Here is a 14,748-nt window from a genome sequence, read left to right on the forward strand (position 1 = left end):
GAGAGAGACCACGCCCCAATGGGCGGGTATCTCAGCGGCTATAGGCTGGAGGAGCGGAAGGACCTCCCGCAACAACAACCAAAGTGTGTGCTTGAGACAGAGACTGCTTTAGAACAGTGAGATGAATCTAAAGGCAGAACACAACATGGGTTTCACTCCTCTCTTGCCTATATATTTTAAATGTATACAATTTAATTAATTTCTACAAGCTTTCATGACATAGCAGCAATAATCCAGGTTTTCAGATAAAATTCAAGGGTTTAATATAAAAGTCTTTTGAAGTTTGGGCATGCTAGAGGATTGTGTGAGTGTGTGTTTGTGTGTGTATGTGTTTGGGCATGCTAGAGGATTGTGTGAGTGTGTGTTTGTGTGTGTATGTGTGCTCATGGATATACATGCATGTGGAGGTCAGAGCTAGATGCTAGGTGTTTCCCTCCACTACTTTCCACTTCCTTTGACAAACGAGGTTTCTCACTGAGCACTTGAATTACATGTGCCCGCTGCCATGACCAAGGTTGTACTTGGGTTTGGGGGATGGAACTCATGTTTTGCTGTGCTCAGGCACTGTGCTGACTGAGCCATCTCTCTAGCCCTAAAGATTCCTTTTTTCTTCTCTGTTCTTTTCTTCTCTTTTCCTTTCCTTTCCTTTCCTTTCCTTTCCTTTCCTTTCCTTTCCTTTCCTTTCCTTTCCTTTCCTTTCCTTTCTTTTCTTTTCTTTCTGTCTGTCTTTTATTTTTTTTTTCAATACAGGGTTTCTCTGTAGCTTTGCAGCCTGTCCTGAAGATTCTGTTATTGAGTTTATTAATGGGTTCTTTTCTTTAAGCTTAGCTTATGCCTACCCCTTTTGAAATCTAGAACAGGAATGAGAAGGAACATTAGGAACCCAGTACCCGTATCGGAGGTCTACTGTTAGCATTTGGGGGGGGGGGAGGGGGTGTTGTGGAGGTGTGTTCATTAGAAATATAGACTTTTAGGCTCCACTCTGGAATCTAAAGATGACTTCCAGAGGTCGGTCAGGATTTCCATCCATGTGTTCACCAAGCTCTCCACGCCCTTCTGATGCCCATTTAAGAATAGGATTCACATTTTTAGAAGGAGATAGCTTGTGCTGCCTTCAGAGTTTGGTTTCCTCGTCCAAACCCCTTGGCCCCATGCCTGTAACTTAGTGGAGAGACTATAAATGGAAGAAGTCATTCCTTCAGTATTTCTTGACCGCTGCTCTCTCTGTGGGGAAGGTTAAGAGGTGCTAAGCCTACCACTTGTATGACACTGATGTTAAACTCTCCATTTAAAGCAGGCCAAGGTATGATCACAGATGTTGCCTTGGCTCCCCCATGTTAATTTTTATATAAATTATATATATATATCTGGAAATTTTTATATACTTCATTTATGGAAACCAAAACTTTCTCCTTTCATCAGTACCAGAATCTTATTTGTGTGTTCTATGCATACTATCTTGTATGTTCTATGTATACTATCTTGTGTGTTATATGTATACAATCTTGTGTGTTCTATGCATACTATCTCGTGTGTTCTGTGCATACTATCTTGTGTGTTCTATGTGTACTATCTTGTGTGTTCTATGTATACTACCTTGTATGTTCTGTGCATACTACCTGTTCCCACAGATTCCTTCTCATGCCGTATTCATTGGTACCCCTCATGATGGTAGAACCTGCCAGGCCACTTCCATTCCAAAGGCCTAGATGGAAAATCCAACACCCTGCGGACTTTTTCTACACTGTGCAGAAAGAAGGAAACTCTGGCCTGAGGCAACTACAGAGGGCTACGCTTCGCTCCTAAGGGTGGCTGGTGGATAACTCTATGCTTTCTAAGGGCCAGGACACCAAGATATAAAGAGAATTCCCCTTAAATATTTGTTAAAGTAGGTTATGCAGCTTAATTGTCACAATCCTTGCAAACATAAAGTCTATTAGTTTAGTTTCTTATACCATATCATTTATAGCAAATATGATCTAATTAGATGCATTTTGTGTGTGTGTGTGTGTGTGTGTGTGTGTGTGTGTGTGTGTGTGTGCGCGCAGATGTGTATGGAGGCCAGAAGTCCAGGTGCCTTGTGGATTTTTTTAAAACTGAGATAGGGTCTCTCATTTTGAAGTTGAACTGCTGATTTAGGTATGATGGTTGTCCTATGGTCCCTCAGAATTGTCCTTACTCCATCTCCTCACTTCCAGGATTATAGGTGTGAACCAGCATGTCCAGAAGTATTATACTTCTATTGATTATTATTATCATCATCATCATTTTATTTTCAAACATGTTGTCTGGGGATTTGAGGCAAGCTCTTTACCAAATGGATCATCTCTCTCACCTATTCATTTCTTTTCTTGGCAGAAGTTGCTACTGAGCCCAAATTGTCCAAATTCTACCCCATGAAAACAAAAGGCAAAGTACGAGCTCGACATTTATATAAACGAGAACAAGAAGCAGCTCTCTGAATACAAAGCCTGATAATTATACTACTGTCCCTGAGAACTGGTGCTGGGTTTGGCATTTCAGAAAGGAAATGTGTGAAAATATAGAAAACTGAGATTTTAAATGACCAATTACACTGCGCACTGTTTCTGCCTCCCAAGCCTTAATACTGCTTCCAGGCAATATTTCCCTGCTGAGACGCATATCGCCTCACGAATAACAGATGCAGTTTTATCCACATCATTTGCGGTGCCCAGTTTGGTCATTGCAAGCAAGGCTAGAGATGGCGGGCATTGTTCTATTCGGGATCGTGAGGTAGGTGCTGTGACAACCACCTTGCTGTACACAAGGAGACAGCAGGACAAAACAGAAAATTGTCTCGTGCACTTCTGCAAAATCACTACGCAGAGGAGGTTAATAACATTGGCCATCCATCATAGCAAATGGGAGCCGAAATGAGCTTTCTCTCTTGAGACAGACTCAGAAGCCTGAGGCAAGCTCGGAGAGCCAGGCCCTTGAGCATTCTTTGAGCTCCCAGCATATCGTTCACACCACACCATGCTGCTCCTCTATGCGCTCAAGTCCAGCATCTACAATCAGATTCCTACAGTCAAGTTTGTCCTGCTTCCCTGATACCCACGACTCCCTAAGTTCCACCGCAAGTTAGAAGTGGCACATCAACAGGACAAAAGCTGTCACTTAGCACAATGTCTTCATCTGTCTCATAGCCCATTCAGACCGAAGCATGCCCTCCAACCCCTCAGGGTTCAGACTGAAAGCCTCTAGACAGAGGTCACCAATCAGGGGACAGAGCACCCCATCGTCTCGACCCTGGGCGGCATCTCGCAGGCTTCCGTCTGCAGCCCTCCTCTGTCGCAGCTCAGTTCGAGTCACACAGCATCTTGTGATTAATATCATTGCCCCAAGAAAAAAAAGCTCTTTTCTTCCTTCACTACCTTTCTCCCCCTTTGAAAAATACAAGAATATAATACAACCTGGAACCGTCTTAGTGATTTAAAAAGAGAAGCTTATTAAAGTGACTTTTAACAAAAGATGTACGAATAAACCAAAAGGGAAAAAAAGTTGGCTACTGTGCAGAATCAATGCCATCACTTGCAATAGCACCCTTACCTTTCAGTGAAAGAAAAGATCAATTTCAGACCATCTCCTCACTTCGCCACAGAAACAGCATCTGCCAAGAAAACGGTGAATGCCTGTTATTTATTTGGCTCTAAAGAGTGGGCTCCACAGCTTTCAGAGGTACTATCAGCTCATTTCCTAGTGCTTCTAGTTAAGGTCTGAATCCAGCCAGTGCTTAATGAGATGCTAGGTAGAATGGTACAGGTGATATCTTCTTGACTAGGAAGAGATCAGGGTCTTTGTTCCTGCCCTCCTTCAAATGTAGTTGAACTTGAGTAGTTACACAAACCTAAACGGGGTGGCACTGAGTAACACACAAGACTGAATGGCAGGTATTTTTGGAAGTGAAGGAGGGAAAGGAAAAAGGAGAGCGAAAACAAGAAGGGAGGAAGAAGGTAAAGAGTAGGAAATTGGAACCCTAGAGTAAATGAAGATGCCTGGCGATAAAACAGCAGAGGCCATACAGAATTAGGGAGGAGCACATTTACAAAGCTGATCAATTAAGCCACATATTAGGATCACTTGAGCCACCTAAGAATAATCCTGATGACATGCCTGTGCCCCAAACCAATTAAATCAGAACCTCTGGGGTAGACACAAAGTCTAGGTTTCTTAAAACCTCCCCGGTGCTTCGACTGTGCAGGCAGGCCTGAGAGTCAGCGTTCTGTAGATGGTGCCTTTGCTTTAATCTCTACCTGATCATCGGTTACCATGGAAATGTGTCTACCAGCTGGGTGAGGGTTGTCCTACCTCCAGGTTACTTTTAGAACTAAAAATAACTGATACTTTCCAGTCACTTGGAGAATCTTTGTATATGCTGCAGAAAAACTCCAGTACGATCCATTCTTTTCTCTATATACCTTCAGGCCTGCTCAGTGCCCTCCAGCTGGGATCTGCTTCTAGCTACAAAACTGAACAGTAGCAAAAAAGCCACTGGTTGCTGGCTTCTCGTTTGCTGGGTCGGATGTTCTCTAAGGCTATTGCTGTTATATAGCGAGTCAGATTCCAGAAGGCTTAAGTTTGCTAGCGCTGGGCCTTCCCTCATAATCAATAGGCTATATAACCAAGAACCCGCACAGAAAGTGTCATTACTGGTCAAAGGAATGGGACCCAAGCCATATCTCTAGGACTGGGAGGAGACGTGACATTCTGAACTGCCCGGTGTGCCATTAATAAATACCCAAACCTTTATCTGGGAGCCTTAAACTTTCTAAGATTGCTTTCTAGCCAGAAACTTCTAGGAGATGAACAAAGATGCAATGTTTCCCCAGTAAGACTATATCTAACAGGGCTTATAAGTCACTTGGGCAAGAAAAAACGCAAAACAACTCCAGGAATCATTGCAGACTTTCGAGACCCGAGAAATCGAAAGGCTGGCTAAAATGGTAAATTGATGCACTGGTTTGTTCGGCCATTGTACACTCCCACCCACAGAAGGCGCTTTGCTGAACTCTACAATAAATTCTGCCTTTCTTCTGTACGACTCGGGGTCTCTTCACAGTTCTTTCCACAGAGATCACACGGCTGAGGGGCCCAGGGAGCCCAGAGTTAACCGTTGCTGCAGTTCCTTATGGGTAAGTACGATACAACTCTGGGGAGGTAGACAATGGGATTTTAACACTTCGGTCTTCAGAACATCTGTGCCATTTTCTAACTAAGTGACAATCACTTAATTTTGAATCAATTAAGTCTTTTTATCTGTATGGTGCGAGCAGTAATACCTCAAAAATGGTTTTGAAGATAGGAATCCTGCTTGTGAGTTTCAATTATCATGTCATATATTACCTATAATAATAATATGGTTTCTACCATCTGTTTGCATAAAATGATAAAAAATTAAGATTAAAGGCGATTTATACACATATCTTTTCTCTATTGTAACAGATTATTTCTGATTGTAGGAGTCTTTAATTTTTTTCATGTCATTCTTTAACAAATTGTAACTCCCAAACGTATAACTACCACCTTCAATGGGGCTTAAATGCATTAGTGGGGTTATGTCTTGAGAGAGGGTCCGCGTCATGTTAGCAGCTTTGAGGTTCCTCATCAACAAACGAGCTTTGGCAAGGGACATGGCCTCAACATGTGGTTCTTGTGGGGATCAGAACCATGTGATTAAATTCCAAATACCTCCCACAGCTGAGACTGCAGTTGAGACATGCACCTCAGTGTTCTTACAAAGGCTGTTACCTTTGAAAAGCAAGAGAAAGAGACTTCAAAAAAAAAAAAAGAGCAAAACAATTCATTTTCCATCTAATTAAAGTCATTATAAACAGCCTCCAAGTGCTTAACCTTTTCCCCTCCGGAATCCCAGTGTTTCAGCTAGATGTTCAGATGCGGAGCTTCATTGAGGATTTTCTTAATTGCCTTTCCATCACTAATGGGATTCACTTCATTATTACCTCTGCCAAAAGCTGCCTCCCACTCTCGGCCCCATGCTGGGCTATTTACATGCCTATTTATAATGTACAACTCGCTAAATGCTGAAGTCATGCCACTTTCAAAGTTTAGGGAGCTAAACTGAAAAGTGGTCCCTTTAATGAGAAACACCAATTTAAGTGATACTTTTCTTATTTATCTATAAACACTCTATCTTAACCCCTTCCTCTTGGCTCACTTGTACCAAATTTTATCATCTTTTATTTCTTTTCTCCTGACCTCTTCCCCTTCTCGCTCATCTAATCCATGTTTCTCTTTTGCATACCCTGTTGCTTCCTGTGTCTACCCTCACAATCTCAAAGAACATCTTAAGCCATTGCCTTGTGTCTACAACCACCTCACCTTTTATCGAGTACCAACAACCAGCATGTTTATTTTGTTCAACTCCAATCAAGATGTGTGATCTGGGTTTAATAGATTACAAGTGAAAGATGAACATAGCAAAGGTTAGCAGAGAAAATAGGAAGATGAAGAACACGGTGTCTAGGGACGATATACTTAGGGCAGGGGATCAGCCTGTAGCATTTGGATAGAAATAAACAAGTCCAAACTGTTCTGTTGTCAGAGAAAGGACATAACTCGGAGAAGAGCTTTCATGGGAGGGTAGCGGTGGGGTCCTTCAGTGAAACAGTATAGCAGGAGCTACAGGAATCCAGACATGCATTCACTTATCTGCTCTCCTTTTAAACAGAAGACTTTAAACCCTGGAGTCCAAGAGAATGAGATAGCAAGGGCTGGGTAAAAGGACCAGGCAGAGTCTCAGCAGCTCCTTGAGAGATAGCCAGGGTTCCTTAGTTTGTCCGTAATTTTGTTGTTTTGTACCTTGTGAGGTTCAGTTGCTTGTGGTCCAGGGAATTCTATTTCCTGTGAGAAGGAAAATGCTGGGGTCTTTTGTTGTATGGATGGTGGTATAGTAAGAACATTGTGGAGGACATGAAAGAGCTATTGGTGGAACAAGAGATATCCCAACAACTTCGGTGATGTCAGAACCTGTGTTTACTGAAGTACACAACGAATTGTATGTCTATAATTAGAAAAAAGGCACATCCAAAAGTAGATGTTGACCTAGCCTCTGCCTTCAAAGAGTTTATAGCCCTGATGGAGAAATGTACCAACTCCAAAATAATGAATAGCGTGTAACTAAAAGAAAAAAAATCAATTGAAGGCCAAAAGTTTAGGTATAGTATGGTGCTTGTACTAAGACTAACATAAGGGAGACTCTATAGAATACACACATGTGTATGCACACACACATCATGAATACATATATATATATATAAATTTTTCATGAATATATATGTTATATATTAATATCTATTATATAATATATATATTCATGAACAGTGTATGACATTCAAGATTCCATGCTTGGTACTACATGAACACTTGACATAAGACTGATTGTAAAAGATTTTTAAATTTTACTTTATTTATTTATTTTGTGTTTGTATGAAAGGGATAGAGAAAGGGAGGAAGGGAAGAAGGCAAAGCGAGAGGGAGGGAGAGAACACAGGTGTTATAGATGTTATGGTACACATGTAGATAACTCAGAGGGTAACTTTCTAGAAGTATCTTCTTCTTCTCCTCCTCCCTGTCCTCCCCTTACTTTTCCTCCTCCTCCTCCTCCTCCTCCTCCTCCTCCTTCTTCTCCTCCTCCTCCTCTTCCTCCTTCTATTCTTATTCTCTCACCTTGTTCTTGAGGCAGAATATCTCTTATTTCTACTATATTAAGTGGACCTAGGCTATCTGGATGGCGAACTTCTAATCAATTTTAGTCCTCGACTTTCTGTGCTGGGATTACTCCTGCACATCACTGTATTCAGCTTTTCACATAGGTTCCAGGGTCAAAGTCCAGTCACCAGACCTGTGAGAAAAGCATTTTTACCAGCGGAGACTCCCTGTAAGGGGTTCTAATCGTCTATGAAAACCACTGTCCTGCAGTGAGTACTGGAGACAATGAGAACTCCTAGAGAACACAGTAGCCATCACACCATCACTTCCTTCACCAGATAATTTCACTGATGAAACTCCAAGGATAAATGAAAGCCATCTGGGAAGGGTCTCTTGTTCTTTCTCCTGATCCAATTATTTGACATTTTTTGGCAGCTTGTGCCAACCAGATGGTACCTACAGGATAGAGTGTAAAGCATCCTGGCCTTTTGGTTTGTGAAATTAAGGCTTGGCCAGTGAAAATGAGGACAAGAAACAGGAGATAGGGTGGAAAGTGAAATAGGAAAGCTTTTGTTGTCCTTCTTTGCTGAGATTGAGTCTCAGTGCCAGTTGTGACTATAGCTATAATAAGTGGTACTTTCTCTAGGGTTACTGGCTCTGGTTCACAGCTTGTCCTAGAATTCTGCAATCTCCTAAGGGGTGGAAAGGAGTGAGAACTTCCCGGTTGGCAGCCGCTGAAGAGCTGATGAAGCACTCTTTCCCTACCAACCTTTTCTCATCATCTCAAATCTACCCACATTTCTGTAAGAGGCGCTGACTTTAAAACTGCCTCTTTTTAACAGTTAGGGTTGGACCGCTCCCGTAAAGATGTGGCTGGATCCTCTGGTAAAGGTTAAGATTGGATGATAGACATGGTAAAGAAAGTGGAAGGTGGGTTAGGAAGACAGAGCTGTATATTATCAGCATCACTTATCTCTCTGTGATGGAGACGAAGGTGATACTGGCAGAAAAAAAAAGAGTTGAATAGGAAAATGAGAACACAAGACCCTGTGAATGTTATTCCAGGGAGTTTCTGTGCAATCATGTAGAAAAGTGATTACAATATGTTAAATGATAGGAAAGGATGTTAAAGTATGTACATTGTAATTACACCTAGGGAAAAGAATATAATTAAATACATCCAAATGATAAAGGGCTCTTACAGGTTTGCAATACAGATTTTCTTGTTCGTCTCTCCTTGGCAAATAGCTTGAAATGGATAATGTGTGTTTGGGATGTCAGATGTACTTTTAAAGAGGGCATGTGTCCAGTAACCTCTCATGTGAAATAAATACTCTTTAGAACTCTGTTGAAATGCATGCCTCTGATTGGCTCGCATCCTTTGTCAAGACAGCTGCACTTCTGTGCAAATGGGCAGCCCAAACTCTCTCAACCAAACTCTCAAAGGACAGGGGAGAAACAGAAACAGGCACAGAAACAGGTCGGAGTTTTTGTAAACACACACACATACACAAAACAGAACTTCTGTGCTTGGGATCAAAGTTATCTGAAGAGAAGACCACTTACCCAACAAATCATAGCAAATATGTATTAAGGACTAGGGTACCTCTTGAAAAACTGCCTCCATGTGTTGGGACAACTTCTGGATTGATTCTGAGAGGAGGTGCCAGTCTACAACACGAGAATGGTGCATCTCTTTTTGTGTTATGCTATTCAGGCAGTAGTGACTTTCATCCCTTGTAGTTCAGGGAGATGAAACTTCAAATGACAGGTATTGCGTCTTCCCATATAGACCCAAAATGCTAATTCTAATGACCATAAGAATGAGTTGTATATATTAAATTTTTATCATTATTTCTTCCATTCCAAAGCAACATAATTATTATTTTTGCTCAGAAACATAACCCCCCTGTATCCAAGTCCCTTGTCACCTGAGAACAAATTCAGTTCAGCTGGGTTTCTTTGTATCACAAATTTTCTTTTATCTTTGACAATGTCACTTATAATTCTTGACATCTGAGAGTTAAGAGAAGAGTATGCCAAAAGAGAGTGTACTAAGCTCTTTACATAGGATTTAATAAAAACTCCTCACTACTCTGTGAGGTAGATGATGACCCTATTGTTTATTTTTCTCTTAGGAAAATTGATGATTAGTGAAAGTAGAATGTCTGGTGAATATGACATGGTTGTCAGTGGCAGAGATGAGATGCTAAAGCTCTACTTCAATAACCATGCTTTAAACACATTTAGTTACTGACCATAATGAGGTAGAAGTCATAAAACACAAGCCAAGATCATACTGTAAAGTTCCTCATTATTTCCTATTTTTACAAGTTATCATTTCATTAACCTTTCAGAGAATTGCCCCCAAAGAAGCGGTTTATACTGACTTAAGATTTCAATAATTGTATCTGTCACCGTGGGTTAATGGCACTGTGATCTTACACAGAGGCCAATCTCCATGTTTCTCGGTAATGCGAATCTGTTCATTAACTATGGACCCAGCTAGGGTTCTCTTGTAATTATCCACTTCCCTACCCTCAGCCTTAGGCATTGCTTTTCGAGTTCTGTGTTCAAACTTGCACCATGCCTTAGTTTTGTTCTGATGAAAGTGCCAGTGTGTTCCATGAGTTAGGATTCAGCCACAAACAAATCAATTAGGAAATATATGGGAAAATTTGAACAGGAGAGGGAATCCTTTAATCTTAGGGAAAATCCAGAGAGACAGCTTGTGCAGTTCTAGGCATCTGGAAGAGTGATGGAAGAGTTGGTATTTATATACTAGAACCGTAGTCTTTAGCCCCATGTGGTGACCTGGGTTTATGTTGCAGCAGATAAGGTGGAATATTTTATGACAAGGGCAGATGATGCAATCTAAAACTTTCACCTTACTTCATATAGATTCTTTTGTTCCTGGGTTAAGCTATTATTTGTGTGGCTACATTTAACTTGGTGGCAGAAGGAATCTGCAACAATCAATGAGCCACAGGCAGTCAAGACAATGTACTGTCATGGTGGCTCATGAGGATCATTCTTCAGCATCTTCCCTGTGACAATCACATATGCACGAAGGAGGTTCGTACATGAGTGCTATGGAAGCCCAAGATTTCCAAGAAGGAGCATGGCACACCCAAGCTCTGAATCACTTCACTGGGGTTTATTAGTTTTCAGCTCTACCTCTGATTGTGTAACTCTAGACATGCTTTCTACCTATCTGCCTTTAGTTGGTCACCTGAAAAATATTTAAAAGCTAAATTTACCTGTTTACATTAATTTAATTGATAGATTTATACCCTATGTGTGTATACACACATGTGGTATATAATGTATTACTTCCTCTCTAGTTAACCCATTTCATCTAGCCAAATCCATTCTCATTTCTTATTTGGTGAAAATTAATTCCCAGAGAAGAACGGTTTTTGCAACGACAACCTGGTTGTAACCCAACAGAAATCCCATTGAACTTGAAATGAGCCTAATAGATTGGGATACCAACTTTACTATTCGATGATATTGAGTGTGTTACGTATGTTCTTTTAACATCATTTTTTTTTTTCTGAAAATAAGGAAAGCGGTCAGGACACTCTTTCTAGATCTCCTTATTTATTTCCTTAAAGCAGAAGTAGAGATAGTCAAACCAGAAATATAATAATAGAAGATTTCTGCTGACGTCTGATATTCTGGAGGGCTGTACTCTCGGTGTAAGAGAAGACACCCAGGGAGTATGCAAGTCTCAGTCTTGGTGGCAAAGGCTCTGGAGAGCTTAACCCACAGGTGTTCAGACCAGCATGTCTTCTTGGCCTTCCAAATGACACTGCCGCTATGCTCTTTTCCTCTCCCACCAAAGTCAAAGGCAGCTGTGCCTGACAGTAGCGTTTTGGAAAGAATGAGCAGAAATATCATGATAGGTGCTTCAAAGGCCCCCCATCAATGTTTTCTACAATGGGAAATTTACACAAAATTCATAGTCACATCAGAAAAGACATGCATCTAAAAACAGATAAAATGGGTTAGCATTATTCTCATAAAATTATTCATGGAACGATTATTACCCAGACACACTGCATATAACACAGCGTCAAGTAATTGATGCTGGTGTTCTCTGTACCCATGTTTTATCTGTATAAGACCACTTAAGTCCAGGGCCACTTAATAACATTGTATCTGTTGAACCAATTTTGCTGGACTCATTACATCACACCGCTGTGTCTGTCTTAGTTCATTAAAAATAATTTGGAGAACTCCTAATTTTCAAGGCATTGCAGTTGCAATGGAAACATTCAATAGATGAATAACTATTACAACTCCTTTTTATTTTTGAGAGTTAGAAAAAGTGAAAATTTGCCCCATTTTATTTTTTGTTATCAGCTGCAATTTCTGTTCTAACACCTGATAAAGCTCAGCATCTCCTTTGTCACTGAAATATATACCCATGTCAACATTCTGCCACTCTGAGATTTAGTCCCGGACAAAGAAGGCAAAGGAATCCCAAAAGGACCCATTTTTCCCATGCCTAGATTCTTGTAATGAGGATAATAATCATCTTGCAACCTTTTGTTTCCATGCCTCGGTAAAAGGGAATAATGAGTGATTGACTCATTGAAGACCACAATAGGCACATTTCTACTTTTCTCATCCATAACTAATTAGAAAAGAACAAAAGGGTGCTTGGGAGGGAGAAGAGGGAGGAAGCAGCTGCTGTGCTTAAGGATGTAGCATCTGCCCATTGCACACCAGTGCTTCCATTCGATGGGACCTGTTTCCAGTTCTCCGGCCCAGGTATGTTAGTGGAACTAAGACTTACTTGTGAAAGCAAGATTAGAGTTCACAAGAACAGACAGTGCATTCAGTAGGGATTAATCTCAAACTCCTTTTGCTGAATGCATATTACACAATATGGGGGAATATATTCAGAATGTAAGGTACCTGGACATGGAAAATACTTACTTAAAAAAAAGTGTTGTGGAAAAAAAATCCTATTTGATTCATTGAGAACTTATTAAGAATAATCCATATGATTTGATAGGCTTAGAGGTGGAAGATAGAATTACCCATATTTATTTTTAGGTATTTTTTCTCTCAGACAACTGAAACAACACCCAAAGAGGAAGTAGTTAAGATTTCCATAACTCAAATTAATAAATTTCCCTTTCTCTACTCTTACCTCTCCTTTTCCTCACCAGTTATATAAATATGTGAACACATATTAGGTATAAGGCATTGAAAGACATACATACACACACACACACACACGTATGCACACCCCACAGTGTTTGGTACAAGGTCTTCTTCATAGTATACCCTAAGAAAATTTCTGTCAACAATGCTATTAACAAGAGTGATTTAGCCATTAAATATTTTTCTAGTATGTTACATGTTAAAAAAAATCTTTTGATTTGCATGCCAATTGGTTATTAATTATCTATTTAAAAATAATAGCACTAATTTCAGCAGTTTGGTTTAAGAAAATGTCAAGTGATTCATTAGAGAAAAATTGTTTTTCCCCTCAAATAACTTGATTAATAATTTTCTGATTTAAAAGAAAGGAAAGGAAAAAAAAGCATTTTGAATAGTTCCTGATAAAAGTTTGCCAAAAAGATGAGATATTTAGATGCTGCTTAATAAAAATTTGATTGTTTAGAATGCATCTTTGCTTTATAGTCTGCTTGCATTATGAAAAAACATGGAGACTGGGCTTGTGGAAAGAATATGGGAGTTTATATTTGGAAGCATGTGTTTAAAACTTTAATTTCAGCATTACCTTTGCATTAAACACCCTAGATGATTCCATTTTCACTCCTATGTTAGAGTCAGAACCAGCCTGAGTTATAGGAAAAGCCAAGAAGAGAGTAGGCACAGAGTACTTGACAAACTGTATGACATTGTCATTGAAATATTTATTATTAGATTTCTATTAGAGTAAACATAGAAAGGGGGGTTGGTCTATGTCTCACAGCCCACTGTGATTTAATGCCAACTTGAAAATCCTCAGCTAGTCCAAGTGGGGCCATGGTCTGAAATTGCGCTATCATAGAACCTAAAAGTGTTTCTCATATTTGAGATTCTTTCTTGCAAATTTTCAGTAGTTTTTTAGACAACATTACCTAATGAATACAGAAGGACTTGAAATGACCACCTGTTCCATCCAGCTCTCCCACACATCCTTTGTGGAACCAGAGGCTATAAAACTCTTGGAATGGTGCCTGGAATACATCCAAATATTTTGCGACATAACGAGAGCAGTCTAGAATGTGTCTTCCCATGTCCGGAGGAAGACGTAGCCTTTCAAGGGACACCAAGCCTCAAGCACAATGTAAGCGCTGGGGCCTTCACCTGGGACCGGTTGCTTCGATTCTAGATATATGAACAGAGATCATTAAGATGCCAACAGGATGACTGGAACTGGGGCATACACCGTAAACATTTCTAGTAGCTTCCTCAATATCTATTTTCATCTTCTTCCTTGCTAACAAACACATAATTAAGTTCATGGTGGCCATATGCCCGGTTAAAACAGTGAAATTTCCCAGTCTTCTTTTTAGTTTATGACACAGTTCCTGTTGACAGTCTAAAAGAAAGTCACTTGTCAGGGACTTAGAGAAAAGCTTTAGTAACACAAACTGAAAAGGGTATGACCCCCTGTGAAATTCCTACCTAGACTAGGTGGGCAAAGAAGCCCACCTTCACAACTTTAGGTGAACGTCCCAGACGTACAGGGCTTCTTGCTGCAGAAGACAATCCTAACTGATGTTTGGTTTGACCACTGCAGTAGAATTTCTGCCACGACAAAGTAAATGCACATTGGAAGCAATGCAAGGACTTTACAAAAGAACAGATTTTCATCAGTATCCGATAGCCCGTGACAGCTCTCCAAAAATGATGCTTTCTTTGCTTCATTTCTTGTCAATACAGAGAGCATTAACACACACACACACACACACACACACACACACACACACACACACACACATTCTCACCATAATCAAGACAATTGCGTAGCACTCTTGTACTTCTGTGCTTCTGCCGTGTGTGTGTGTGTGTGTGTGTGTGTGTGTGTGT

At 40.4% G+C, this 14,748-nt stretch overlaps 1 protein-coding gene across 1 annotated transcript in view; it reads right to left on the reverse strand.

Moving 5' to 3' along the window:
• The window catches only part of Tenm4 (teneurin transmembrane protein 4), a 2,359,892-nt gene that overhangs the window by 1,429,077 nt on the left and 916,067 nt on the right, over positions 1-14,748 (reverse strand). Inside the window, exon 5 of the mRNA XM_026784248.1 lies at positions 3,571-3,631. The gene's annotated coding sequence lies outside the window, so the exon portion shown is untranslated. The remainder of the gene's footprint in view (positions 1-3,570; positions 3,632-14,748) is intronic.

The sequence above is a fragment of the Microtus ochrogaster genome, chromosome 22 (assembly GCF_000317375.1).
Source record: "Microtus ochrogaster isolate Prairie Vole_2 chromosome 22, MicOch1.0, whole genome shotgun sequence".
NCBI classification, from domain to species: domain Eukaryota; kingdom Metazoa; phylum Chordata; class Mammalia; order Rodentia; family Cricetidae; genus Microtus; species Microtus ochrogaster.